The sequence below is a fragment of the Gouania willdenowi genome, chromosome 5, assembly GCF_900634775.1.
Source record: "Gouania willdenowi chromosome 5, fGouWil2.1, whole genome shotgun sequence".
Lineage (NCBI taxonomy): Eukaryota > Metazoa > Chordata > Actinopteri > Blenniiformes > Gobiesocidae > Gouania > Gouania willdenowi.
Genome location: NC_041048.1, coordinates 16,529,670 through 16,544,582, shown reverse-complemented (window position 1 = coordinate 16,544,582; position 14,913 = coordinate 16,529,670).

Genomic DNA, 14,913 nt, shown 5'->3' with positions numbered 1-14,913 from the left:
TGGTCAACAATGTGAATTGCAATAAAGTACAAACAGTGTCAATAAATCATGTTCATGGATTATTAGATGAGTTTGTGATTTGGAATAAAATAATGCTGAATGTGTGATTCTGAATAACAAAAAGTTTGCAGCTCTTTATCCTGGCAGTGGTAAAAACACAAGAAACTCATCACACCTAGTACAGCACTGGACACAAAACTATTTCACAGCTTTCAAGATGATTCCCTAAATTCAGTGTTCTGTATAATCCACAATCTAGGCTTCCACTCTAGTAATGCACAAGGGGTAAGAGAAATTAAATGTAAGTGAAACGTCTGATTATCCATTGTCAAGAGTTGATATACAGCGGAGCTAGAGCAAGCACTCTGGGAAATAGAATAAAATGGAGAAAAAAAAAAAAAAAAAAAAAAATCATAGTTTTCATATTCATCAACTTTTATTCAAGAGAAAAGCTGTGAGTCAGAGTCATAAGACATCTCGAAATGTCTTCTGTCAATTTAATTGCATTATGATTAGATTTTCAATAAAAAAAAAAAAAGAAAAAACAAGTTTAAACTTGTAGTCTTCAAACCAATGTGATACAATATGCTCTTGGTGGTATTAAAAAAACAAATATTAAAACATTAAAAAGCAGAGCAGAGATTTAGTCCACATACTAATTTAAAAATGTCTGAAATTTGTATTTTCACTATATTGTTACATCTTGGCCAGCGTCAACTAACAAAGCTGTAGAAATTATATATATATTAATTGAAGTAAGCCAGGAATAGTTTACCAAAGTAATGAGAAGGTTTTAAAACCAAGTGTTTGAATGAATATTATTTTCTTCTTCATTTTCTTTTTACTTTCTTTAATTTCTAATATTTTTTCATGATTTCTCCTGATAAATACTTTTGTACGTTTATTGTATCTGTAAATTGTGAATGTAATTATCAATATTATTATTGTGCTGAGTAAAAAAAAGAAAACATTTTAGTTAGTGTAAACCTTCTAATAACAAACAGATCAATTCCAATTCAGTCCGCTTACTAATTTAAAAAGTGTCTGAAACTGTTATTTTAACAATCTTGTTACATCCTTGCCAGCATCAACTAACAAAGCTGTACAAATATATATATATATATATATATATTAAGTAACTAAGAATAGTTTACCAAAGCAATAAGAAGGTTTTAAAACATATATATATATAAATGTGTGTATGTACAAATCCTCTACTAAACACAACCCCATAAAGCAGATGACAAACAACACAAAAGGTACCTCAGGCTCTACAGTGTAACACAATGAACTCCAGAAAACAAATCAAGAAGCTCCACCGCGCCGTTGTGTGCAGGACACACAGATGCTCACCAGCAAAAGGGAGACCCACTGGAACACTGGAAAACTTGAGCTGGTTATTTATAGGAGCTTTTGATTAGTCGCAGCCGGCGTCATCTGCACACCTGCAAAAGATAAAGCATAGACAGACACACACACACACACACACACAGGCACACACACACACACACACACTGAAACCATCTGATCTGAAATAGTCAGTGTATCATAATATAATAAACAAATTAGCATGTGAATGACAATAGATCCATCAACTCAGATACGATGTGAAGTATAAAATAAAACGATAAAGTCCCTAATTGTCATTAAAATGGTTTCCTGTTTTTCCACAATGCAGTCACAACTAGACAGTCATGTGCTTCCTATTCTGTAACTTCTTGATCATCCAAAGGCCAAATCTCAGAGGGAAAAATATACAAAAAAATTAATGTATAAATTTCAGCAAATACATGAGGATATATGATCTTATTTATTGTAAGTACTAATTAATTTTACTGGATGGTTGCTAAGCTGCAAAGAAAAGGAGAGACTATACAAACTCTAAAAAGTGGAAAAAGACTCATTGTTAATTGGTTTGTTATAACTTTTGTGCTGCATGTTTATTTTCTTTTGCGTGGATTTGCAAACTTTTTGTCAGGAAAAATTGATTTTGATGCCATCTGGCAAACGATCCTTCGTTTCCGTACTGTAAAGGCAACACAGCTCTTTAAATACACGCCATTGTTGTTGACTATCAACACAACAATGGTCAAATACAACACATTTATGTAGTTATTTATCATTACCGTTTTCAAACACAAAGATCAAAGATGATACTCTTTTTTTTTTTTTATTACACATCATAAAGCGTTAAAAAACACTTCTTGAAGCCAATTCTAAAGATTCTGCACAAGATTTTCTGATCATGCAAACTCTTTTATGTTCAAAAATATATAAATATATATTGAGCCGACCCGGCTAATGTCACATATTTTGCACTTGTATCAGCCTTGAGCATCACTTTTGATATTTTTTTGATACTTGAATTAAAAAAATGTATACCGAGGTTACCAAAGGTCAACTTTTGTAATCACAACAGTACATTTAGAGTCATGCTTTCATTTATGTCTGCATTCTAGAAAATGACATCTACTAGAAATCCAAACAGCGAGAATGCTTGTTGGTTGGATTCCTGTGATCTTTGCATGTTCCCTCTATGTGTTGTTGGAAATGAGTTTCTGCTCACAGTCCAAAAACATGTTTGTGATGATAGCGAGTGTGTAGATGTGTGTTTTTTAATAAAATCATAGTGAATGCCTCATAGATCAAGGAATCGAACATCATTCACTCCAAAAAAGGAAAAAGGTCAAAAATGTCGCTTGAAAGTTTGTTTACATCTCCTCCGTTTACTCGCCATTTGTTGACATTGCCTCGCAATGCGTTGTGGGATGTGGAGTCCCTTAAACAGATACATAGAAACGTCATTCTTACTGTGATTTCTTGTTTTTCTTCTCCAGACTTGAAGGACAGATTCTCTTGACATTATTTTTGTTCTACTTTGTTTCTGGTGTTTGCTGTGACATCAGAATTAAGTAAAAACACTTACTACACTATACACTTGTCTATGTGACTCCATATCCCACAATGCAATGCACGAACATGTCAACAAAGTGTTTACGACGAAGATGAAACATTTTTAAGTGTCAATTTTGACCTTTTTTTTAATTTCTTTTAGGAGTTGGATTGAAATTCATTTGATTATTACAATTTAATCAGCATACTAATAATATATATATATGAGTATGTAAATTTGATTAGTATAGTTAAAATATTCAAAAATGTGCCTATAGACCCAATCTTCTCGTTTGCTTTATTGTTCCCTTTGATTCAGTAGTGTATGCTAATACTCTTTGTGAATTTTAATTTAGTGCTTCAAACACTGACCTCCTTACATTCTGTACTACATACATACTGCCAACAAACATTCACATCGGTGGTCATTTGTTAATGTAAGAGCTTGTGTTACTTGGACATTCTGCTGCTGAGCTTTAGGCTTGTGAGACCATGTGATTTATAAAGAACCGCTGTTCAGCCTTCGTGTCTCCCGCCTGTATTTCCTTTTTACCCATGTCACACATCATGAGCTGAGCTGTTGGGTTTATGGGCACATATACTATCCCACTGTTAGGACTTTGGATTCATTTGTCTTTTTTAGGCCGGGTTAAGGCCTCACCCTGGGATTATCGCATCAGTGATCTTCGTCCCTGTGGTGGCGCTAGTCACTGCTGTATTGATCACTTTCAAAATACTGCTTCGAAGTCAGGTAAGCCCTCGTGATTAATGAGCCTTCATGATATCATTTGAAAGTCTCACTGCAGTAAAGACACTTCATGTGGGCGGATCACATAACTTCCGCCCAGTGAGGAAACATACAGATACTCACGTCTAAAGGCAGATGGAGGATCAGCTCTCAGCTGTGACAGAGGAGGCCTATCACCATTTGAGAGGAGTCAGACGAGGTCACTGCATCATGGCCTCCCTGATTGGAGCTTTTGCTGTCATCTGTCTCCCAGCACATGTCAACGCAACCGTAACCCGCCTCATCACATCTCAAATCAGTTGAGCCTTCTTCCTCTTTCATGACAGGAGCCATTGAGCAATTACATTGTTGATGAAAAGAACTTGGTTTGAACAACTAAATTCTAAATGTGGTTCTGTTCATGAGCAATTGTAACTCAGGGTTCTCGCCAGCTCTGTTGAGCGTAGGGGCCCCTGACGTAGTAATTTTGCACCCCTAAGGCAATGTTTCTCAAATGGGGGTACGTGTACCCCTAGGGGGGTACTTGACAGAGAGAGAGAGAGAGACAGTGGAAATTAAGAAATGAAAACATTACAACAACAACAACAGAAACACACAAAATAAGAGAAAATATACTGTATTAAAGCTGCAAGCACCGTTGAACGGGCCCTCGCAACCACACGCATGTCGGGACACGGTGCACGTTGAGGTGTGTTGCATGTCGGGGTGTGGCAGAAATTTGAAAGTGTTGAGACATTTTCAAGGATTATATCACAAATTTTCCCGCAATGTTCTTTGCAAATATAATGCCTGTGATTTCCTTTTACCAATAGGTGGCGCTATGAATATGAATAACAGTTGGGTTAAACCATAGCTCTTTTTTTTGGCATACAAATGAAAACTGCTGTAATTAATTAGCAACTACCTCTACAAACTCCTAATAACTTCCATAAGCGTAGCACATCATCCAAATAAAAAAATATGAATGTGTGAAGTACTTTAACAGTGCAGTGTTGGATGCAAGACGTACTGTATCTCTCTAAAAAAGCAAGGAATCTCTGTGTGTGTGTGTGTGTGTGTGTGTGTGTGTGTGTGTGTGTGTGTGTGTGTGTGTGTGTGTGTGTGTGTGTGTGTGTGCATTTACATTAAGCCACAGCCCTAGAAGTAGAGCACTGGACTTTCTTGTTGTGTGTGTTCCTCAAATATCTCTAAGGAGAGTTTCAACATGGCTGCTGCTTGGTTCAAGGGTGTGCAATGTCAAATTTGTTTGGACTGCAATGATAAATTATTTCATAAATAAGTGCTTTACAAATCCCATTGGAGTTCTACCTCTATACAGTGATGATGTCATCAGTCCTACCTACAGTGATGATGTCAAAATTCTACAGAATTTTGTAGAAGTTCCACAGTGATGATGTCATCAGTCCCAGGGACTCTATGGAGTAATTTTGCCATCCACATTTGCAATTCCCACAAAATTTTTCGCCAGTCCTAATAAGCGTTCAAATTTCATGAGAATTTGTATGTGTTTAGGCTCAAAATACCAGCAACACACAAAACTACAACAAAGACTACAAAATACACAAAAATAACACACAAAAAGACAAAAGAAACTCCCTCACGACACCAGAAACACACTGAGAGGATAAATATATAATATTAACAACACACACAAACAACAACAAAATACACAAAATGACCGAAAAAACACACAAAATGACGATAGAAATAATCTCGAAACTGAAAATACAACGATAATTCTCTGTCACATAAGGCGTGAGATGACAGGAATTGATAAAAACTGTACAGAAAAACTCTTTTAATGAGACACTAAATGCTGTTTCATTCCACTTTTTTACATAATGAGATTCTTCAAAATATGTGTTTTCACTCGTTCATTCCATTATAATGCTCTATAGTTGTTTTTTCATGATATTCTAAGCAAAATGTGGTAGTTGGACATAAGGAGGTACTTCAGAAATAAGAGAAAGGGGGTGCTTGAGCCAAACATGTTTGCGAACGCCTGCCCTACAGAGTGATGCCTTATACGGTGCATTTTCAGCAGCGTGGGGCTGATTTTTTATTGTTTTTTTTTACTTTACACACTTGGACACAAAAGGGACTTCTAGGCATGCACGGGTTGTATTAACTATTCTATTTAATACAGGCAATTTGCTCGGATGCCCCGTCTAGACCCCTGCTGTCACTTAGCTGCCCCCGATGCTGCCTGTCTACATCCTGCGCTTGGGTACCGTAATCACCATCCAATATAAGAGTGAGCTTGCCTGTTATTACAGGGGTTCCTACATAATACCTCATTTAAATTTGAAAAACTTGTCTTGGAATCGGTCTTTTGAATAAAATGTTGTTATATATATATATATATATATATATATATATATATATATATATATATATATATATATATATATATATATATATATATATATATATGTTGTTGCTATATTGTTTCTCTGAGTATTTATTTGGGGAGGGCAGATACCAAGCATGAGTATCTCTCTAGCTATATTCATCATCACCTTCACCAATTCAACAAATAATTTTTGGCTTTTAAGTAAGGCTGGAATAAAGATTAAAAAAACAACAACAAAAATGTAGCTTTACTAAACTAAATTTGGCCCTCAGAGAGTTATAAATTTAAAACTCCTGCAACTGTAACCCTGTAACTTTTTTTTTTTTTTTTTTTTTTTCAATTTCTCATCCAGATCCTCTTGACCAGTGGTTCTCAAACTGGTTCTAATCAAGATCATTCCTATCATCAATATCATGATTATCATTTTTAACCAAAATAAACACTATAAAACCCAATATTTTCAATGCTTTCATTTGTAAATTTTCCACTTTCTCTTTTGCAAGTATATCCTGTAGTGCCATCGCGTGCCGTACCCCCATTTGAGAAACACTGCTCTTGACAATGCAAATGCTTTGTTTAATTTAAAAAAAACCCCTCTTCTTTAGAGATGGGCATAATAATCAGTCAATAACTGCCAAAAAATGTAATATTGGTCTACACCAGTATTGTTTTTTCTGGCAATATTTTTTCAATTTTTTTAACAAACATATGTGCTCCCTCTAATGAAGGGTACAGACTTCTTTAGGGGTAAATACTTAACACGTTTGTTGTTGTTGTTGTTGTTGTTGTTGTTGTTGGAAACAAATATATTTGGGTTTGAAGTATTGTTGTTGTTTGATAGCAGTCCAACTCTTGACATTTTAGTCAAAGTATTTTAATTTAGTGGATTTGGTTGTAAAAATGTAAGAATAACTGTGGTCTAAGGGTTGAAATCTAGTTATTACAATTGTTTGAGTGTGGGATATGTGGATTGAGTGTGGAAACGAAAGGTGCGAGAGTGATTCATGAACGGACATGTTGGGGGTGAGAGGGCGGTGGATGGAAGGTGTTTGGTGTGGATAACTTGTGGAAACTATGCGAGACATAGAAGAAGATGCAAAGTAAATGGCCTTTGTGTGGGGGGTGGAGTGGAGGTGGGTGAAGGGGAGGATGGGGGTGGAGAGGCGAAAGCGTGTGTGGGAGCAGTTGGCTGAAAGGGCAGACTTCCGTGTGCCCGGGGTGCCAGAGGGAGTTGTTGGTTGCCAATATGGCAAGGCACCAGAGGAGCTGCATAGTATGGGACCTTTTGGGGGGTATTTTTTTTAATATTTTATGTGGAATACATCCAATGTGGCATCACATTAAAGGGGACATATCATGCTAAATCCACTTTTTTAGCCCTTAAATGCATTTTGTTGTATATTTAGTGTTTAGAAGTACAGAAAAAATCAAATAAGTCTCTTCAGGTGCTCCGTAGATATCTTTATATTCTGTTTTGCTCATATTTTTCAATCTGTTTCGATTTTTCTATTCGCTATTACGTTTTTTGAACTATTACATCACAGTATTTGCAGCGGAACTGCCAAATTAGTACATCAACTCCAGGTCCAACACTTCGAGCAATCCGCCATTTTTATTTCTCGCTTTTATTTTGTAGTCCAAGCTCAAGGATGCCGAAGTTACGAGAGGATAAGTCAAAATGTTCGGTTGTTGGATGTAGTAACCCACACGCTTCATTACACCGTCTCCCAGCATCAGAACCTTTTCAAAGTGCCTGGTTGAGTTTGATTTTTCACGGAAATGTACCCACATCTGTGGGTAAGGTCATTTTTGTGTGCGCGAAGCACTTCAAGGATGACTGCTTCTGCAACCTCCACCAGTATAAAGAAGGATTTGTCGAAAGACTTTGTCTGATTGAGGGTTCAATTCCTTCTATCTTTGGAGACGACGAACAGAGCACTTCGGTAAGCTGTAAATAACGCTAAAAAGTGTGATGATAAGACGTCCCTGTCATTGTTTTGTTAGCATTAGCAGTTGCACCGTCTTCAGACTTCATATGTTAGCGCTGTGCGCTCGTTTTAGATCCTTGATGATATGGCCTACGTGATTTAATTTAAGTCTAAAGTTTTCATTAGTCATTTCATTTTGCCGTTTTTGTCTTTCGTGACGTTAGCTTGGCGCTAGCGTTAGCTGGGTGCTTGTGTTAGCTCACTTGTTAGGGTTCTGCAGGTTCATCATCTTCATTTTCATCTTGCTCCGCCAGGTCAGACACTGGCTCAAACATGTAAGGCTGGATGGACAAGTCTTCTGTTGTTGACATTTTGTAAATAACCTCTGAATAAAAAGTTCATGCGCCGCTACATAGCCGTATCTCTTCTATCAAACTACAAAAATGGCCGAGCAGGGTGGAGTTGAACCGAGTGTCACCTGAAAAGGGGGCGGGGTATGGAGTGTCTCATTTGCATTTAAAGAGACCGCACCAAAACGAGTTGCTCTCAGAAGCACATCAGAAAAGGGGTAGAAAAGGGGTGGAGCTATAATAATGAGGAATTCAGACCCAAGCATTGCAGTTCCGCTTTATATAGACCATAACTGTATGATTTATATGTAAAAAAGGAAGGATGATTAAAACCATGATATGTCCCCTTTAAAGTAGGCTTTGGATACATATTGTGTGACCTAACATTATGTTGGGGTGTGTCGATGTATACATGGGTATCAGGTAATAGAGGAAAATGAAGGGTTGGAATATTGGTCATAGGCAAATTGTGACTGTAAATTAGGTTTAAACTGTGATGCTTTGTATTATTTATGTTACTTTGGTTGAAAAGCGTTTCCATCTGACTGTTAACATTCCAATTAGTTTAAAACAGCTGGCTTTCCTGAACTGCCTCGATCCTACTGGCAGCAACACAAACGTTATCTACCCTCTATTGTTAATGTAGATAATGTTTGTTTTTACAGTCTTTGTTACAAACCAAAACATCTCAGAGAGCCAGTTTAATACCACATTAATATGAAACACTGAAGATGTTTGGTTCACAAAGAACTTAAATTGCCCAATACTGGGCCCAAGTAAACCAATTAAGCACATCTCTTTGCTATTGAAAATGTCATTCAAACAGTTCAAAATAAAGCAAAGCTCAGAAAACATGCAAATGTAAGTGAGCAGTAAATTTTCATGCGATTGCTGGATCTGGTAACATAACATCTTATTGATGCACTCTCTCAGATAGAAGCACCAGCCTTGTGTTCCTGTTGAGGGATATTTAGGGACATTGTTTACACACTACACTTAGCTTCACATAAAGCAAGTCATGTAACTAACTGCGACACACCCGTCCCAGACACACTGATCACCGATACAGGTTACGTGGGTGGGAGGCCGACGGAAGAGGAGGGGCTAAGGCAGCGGTCTGCAACCTTTACTCTACAAGGAGCCATTTAACCTCATCTCACCTGGATTAAAGTCCTCTTGGAGCCAAAAAAATACCTTCTCAATGAAGACATAACAGTGTATTAAATTCTAGACAGTTAAAATTATATAGAATAATGTTTGATTTAATTTGAGTTGATTTTTATCGATCATGTAAATGGCAACTTAAAATAGTTTAAAATAAAATAAATTGACATCAAGATATGAAACAGTATCTTGCATCTTCACACTTATCTCAGTTTACATGAACACAATGTTATATAAAGAAGATTCTTTTTTAGTTGATGTATTTAAAAGGCATTATTATGTGATCAACGCATGCTAATAGCTAACTTCTTGCCACACATAAAACATGCATATTTAATCGGGACATTGGTGGTTAAATGAATCTGTTCCCACACAATTAAAATCTGTAATTTCTTCCAGAATAGTGTTTATGTTGTTTTAATTATCTTACCAGGATTTAAAATGTAAGGTTAGTTACAGGTGCAGGAAAGTTGATGGTCTGTAGATGTTGCAGGAGGTGAAGTAGGAATAAATTGTCATATCTTGATTTTATTTGTCATTAATCATTAATAACCTCTGTAAAAAATAAAAATAAAAATTATTTCAATAGTTTTTTTAAAGCTATAGGGAGCCGTTGCATAAGAGTCAAAGAGCCACATTAGGCTCCAGAGCCACAGGTTGCAGACCCCTGGGCTAAGGAGATGAAGCCGGGGAGAATAGCCAAAGCTTGCTCTATTTCACCGGATCCTGCATGGTGAAGGAGCTTGGAGCCGGCTCCAAAATAGTATCTCACTCATTCGTAAATTGTATCTGTAATAAATGGTGTTAAATCCATTCCTTGGCTTCCTCTTCATTATAAGTGTATGGTTGTAAATGTGTGTCTTCCTCCAGCATTAAGGAACCGGGCGGATTATCAGCTCTGGACGGCTGTGTAGCTTCCAGAGACCGGACCAGAGCACATGTCAGCTCTGGTCGGCAGTGTAGATCCTCTAGGGACCGGACCAGAGCACATGTAAAGAATATAACCCAACACTGTTATACTTACTACTATGCTGTTCATGGACATTTAAGTCTGGTAACATGTGCTTCTAGATTTTGACACTTAATCTGCTTGGAAGAGCCTCCAATCTCAACTGAAAATATGTAAACTATGACAATTTATGTTTGTTGTACTATCCTAATGAAACAGAGTCTACATATTTTGGCTCTAAATTCATGAAATAAAGTGTACCCCCCCACAACATTTATGTTTACCAAGATGCAACCATTGAGGAAAGGAATGTAAAATTATGAACTTGGCAGAGAAGATTTTCTGGCATGTTTACTGTTGTCAAAATAGTTTGCAAAGCATGGTGAAGTAGATCTAGTGTATTTCTAATGAAGCTGCTGTATATCATGTGGCTGCAGTAAGTGACAGTATCCTAAATGTTCATATTCCTAAAAGCGATACGTAGACAATTATATGACTGAATGCACTGAAGATGATAGTCACAAATGTCTTTGGAGCCCTTTATAGAATTTTGTACCATGTCGTGTCCCTTTATATGAGGGAGCACTATTTTGAAGATCTCAGTCAACATATCACGTTCTCATCACGCCAGCAGCACTACTCTTTGTATTTCCACTCCCACAGATAATCTATGGTGAAAATGGACAATATGTCGTTATTCCTAAGAAGACTGGGACCCATTTTGATGTTGCACTATAAAATGGACTTTGAAAACATAGACATTATATACGTAGACGCAGCATCGACTGCTGCAGCCCACTAGAGCGGTGCGTCGACAGGACGGCCATCTTGAAACGGTGACAATCGCTGCTACAGTGCATTACATCTATATAGGAATGATGTGCTTACACTATTAAAGTTGTAATAAATCGCTCAATTCTCAAGCAATTTTACTGGATTTATTTGTAATAAACATCAGACATGATAGATAGATAGATAGATAGATAGATAGATAGATAGATAGATAGATAGATAGATAGATAGACAGACAGACGGATAAATAGACATAAATAGAACAAAAGGAACCCAGAAAACATTCAGATGTGCTCATGTTTTTACTGACAACATTGCTTAAGGCTATACAGTGCATTTGACAATTATTATTATTGTATAATTGTACTACAACTGTATATTCTTATAATTGTCATTATATTCTCATATTATCGCATTATCATTTTTGTTATTAATATTTTATATTATAGTTAATGGTATTGTCTTTGTATTATTATTATTATTATTATTATTATTATTATTATTATTATTATCCATCCATCCATCCATTTTCATACCCGCTTATTCCCGTTTAACAGGGTCGCGGGGGTCTGCCAGTTATTATTATTATTATTATTATTATTATTATTATTATTATTATTATTAGCAAAGTGTGGTTTTTAATCCCTTACACATGGTGCACGGTGCTGTCCTCCAACTAGACTGAACTGCTGAATCATGCCTGACATTTAGAGATACAACTAACCGCGCTTTGATTAAAACGCAGCACAAATCTGTGCTTTAGGTCGCCAAAATAAAGGCCTTAAAAATCAAATTCTAAAGTTCAAGTTCTGAAATTTCAAACTTAAAATTTTAAGGTTAAAGTTCTGGCAAGTGCATTAAAAAAAAAGAGCCCAAAGTGCATTTTTGGTTTTCGGCCAAAAGTTTTTGGTGGCCAAATTTTCAGTCCAATGGTACAGTCAAACTCGTTTTAGTTCAGGGGCCAAATACGGACTAGTTTGAGAAGTCAAAAGATTAAATTCTAAAACTCTAAAGTTTAAGTTCTAAAGTACAACCAACAAGTCGACATCATTGACACAGCATCCAAGATGCAACTAAAATGAAATAACTTTTGTGTAATTGCAAAAAAAAACAAAAAACAAAGTTGTCTTTATAAAGTCAGTAAATGTCTCTGAATTGAATGAAAGTAGGTGTGATAGCAGTTACAGATATGAGTGAGGATATATTAATGCATTTTGTAATATATAGTCAGTGTAACTTCTGAGAAGTGTGTAGGCTGGTAATTATATGCATTCAGCCTGTGGGTGAGATGAAGTGTACTTGGATAATTCCACTCAGTTTGTGACCCTAAAACTGTATTTTCTTTGCAATTAATAAATAATTTATTTCTCTTAAAAAAAAAAAAAAAAAGGTTATAGGATTTGCTTTGTTTTAAACATGTATTTGTTTAATTTATCAATCAGTCGTTTTCATTTTTAAATTCATAATGCTGCAACTTCACATTAAGGACTTGAACATTTCTCCATTTTTACAGATCTCCCTTTTTGGTAATGATAGACCACACGGTCCCTCTGCTGTTCTTTTTATGGTATTACACCACTTTTTTTAATATACATAGAACAATACATTATATAAACCTTTACAAACTAGAGTGACAAAGCAAGCTGTTGGTCACAACTCAGCTGAAATTATTCAGAACGGCTTCATTCATCAGAGCGTTAAAGAAATGATTTGCCTTCAAACTGTAGTTATTACTGTTTATGAAAAGGGGACAAGTTTATTTAAATAAAAGAAAGCATGATACTCCAATCATATTGTTTACCAGCTTAGTTTAGCTGATGTCCAGCCAGCTCTTAAACCAGACATGGACAACTGGCGGTACAGGGGCCACATGCAGCCCTTCGTTTCATTTTGCACGGCCCCCAAAGTAAACGCACAGAAGTAAAGAAAGAAGGAAGTGTCTATTTGTGTGGTTGTACGGAAAACCCCCGGGGGTATTGGTACGGTTACCGAAGTACACGTACGTAGCGTCTTAAGGTTAGGCTTAAGTTTAGGGTAAGGTTTAGTCTAAGTCATGCGACCTAAATTGACCAATGACTGACCTATCACCTAAACTGGCCAAATAGGGGCGCTGCGTACGGATAAAAGGTTGGTATATTGATACGGCATAGCCACTGCCTAGGAAGAAATACAAAACGAAAGAAAAAAAAAAATTACACAAAAACGATGACAAAAATGTGCAAAATCACAGAAAAACACACAAAAGGATAAGACGTATACAAAAAGAAGACAGCAAGTATACACAATATTACTACACAGGACAATTACAAAACAGAAAAATCGGTAATACTTTACCTGAAGTTTTATTACCAAAAGCTGACATTACGCTGTCACTATTATGAAATGACATCTGTCATTAGCATGAATGAGGTGTCATTAAAGCTGTCATTAAGTGTCCTTCATTACCCTAACCCCTAACCCCACTAGATCCCTCCATCTAACCCCATAAAGGCCAACATAGCTCCAAAGGTGTCACATTTTAGTGAATGACACTTAATGACACCTTGTTCATGCTAATGACAGATAATGACAGCGTAATGTCAGCCTTATGCATAAAAGTTCAAGTAAAGTGTTACCGAAAAATCGATAAAATGACAACAGAAATACACACAAAAATAACTTTCATAAAAGCACAAAACCAAACCAAAAATACACAAAACCCTTTAACCTTTTGTGTTTTACTCTTACTACATGAATGTTGTAAATGAGAATACACAAAAAAATGAGAATACACAAAAAAGGACTGTTCAGAACAACTCAAGAATGTTTGACCAGAGAGACATGTAAACCCATGTAAATTTGCAATGGTAAAACAGGGGACGGGACCCAGATAAGCAAACTGCTTCTCTCGACTCCTTTTTCGGCATGTACAAAAAAAAAAAAAAAAAAAAGTGAATGTAACCATGTCGGAAATAAACTGAATAAATAAATGCATTGGCCCCAGCTGCGATAACAGTTTCCCATCTTTGTCCTAAACTAACAGAAGGCTTTTCAGAGCTCTGAGGTTCAGGAAAATCACCTCAGTTCTAGACTTTATTGGAATATAAAATATGATCTTTGGACAATTTGAACAAAGAAAATCCAGGAGTTTTTATGTTTTTTTTTTTTTTTTTCATGAGGTGCTGTGTTTGCAGATAAAAGCTCAGGCTCAGCAGATTGGATGGTGGCTGACATAAAGTCTTGACCTCTGCCTTAAAGAAGGATCCATCCACATGTGACCAATGACTTGCTGCTGCCTGTTGTCAAATACTGAAAAGTCTCTCTTGAATAAACACAGATGTATAATCTTATCTCCACACCGGATGAATTTAGTACACAATCTGGTTTAGTTTGTGGTGCATAAGCTGCTTTATGCAGATAACTCCACACATCATATGGGTTTTAGGGAAAATTTACATACAAATAGAAAACTGACAAGCTCTACAATGATTCCTAAAGCCTTATTTTAAATGTACTCATCCCATTTAAAATGGGAAACATTCTGGCTCTTTAAAGAAATGTCGTATTTGTGTCTTAACAGGGTTTCACACAGTATAATCATCCCCTTACTAAACCTCTTTGTTCACTTATGGTATCTGTTACTGACAGACTCCTTCCCCTGTTTGACAGTGTAATACTGGGAAACTTGATCATCCAGTTCACAGTGGGTGTGTGTGTAAATATCATAATACAAGATCCCGGTTTTCGTAGCACAGGGA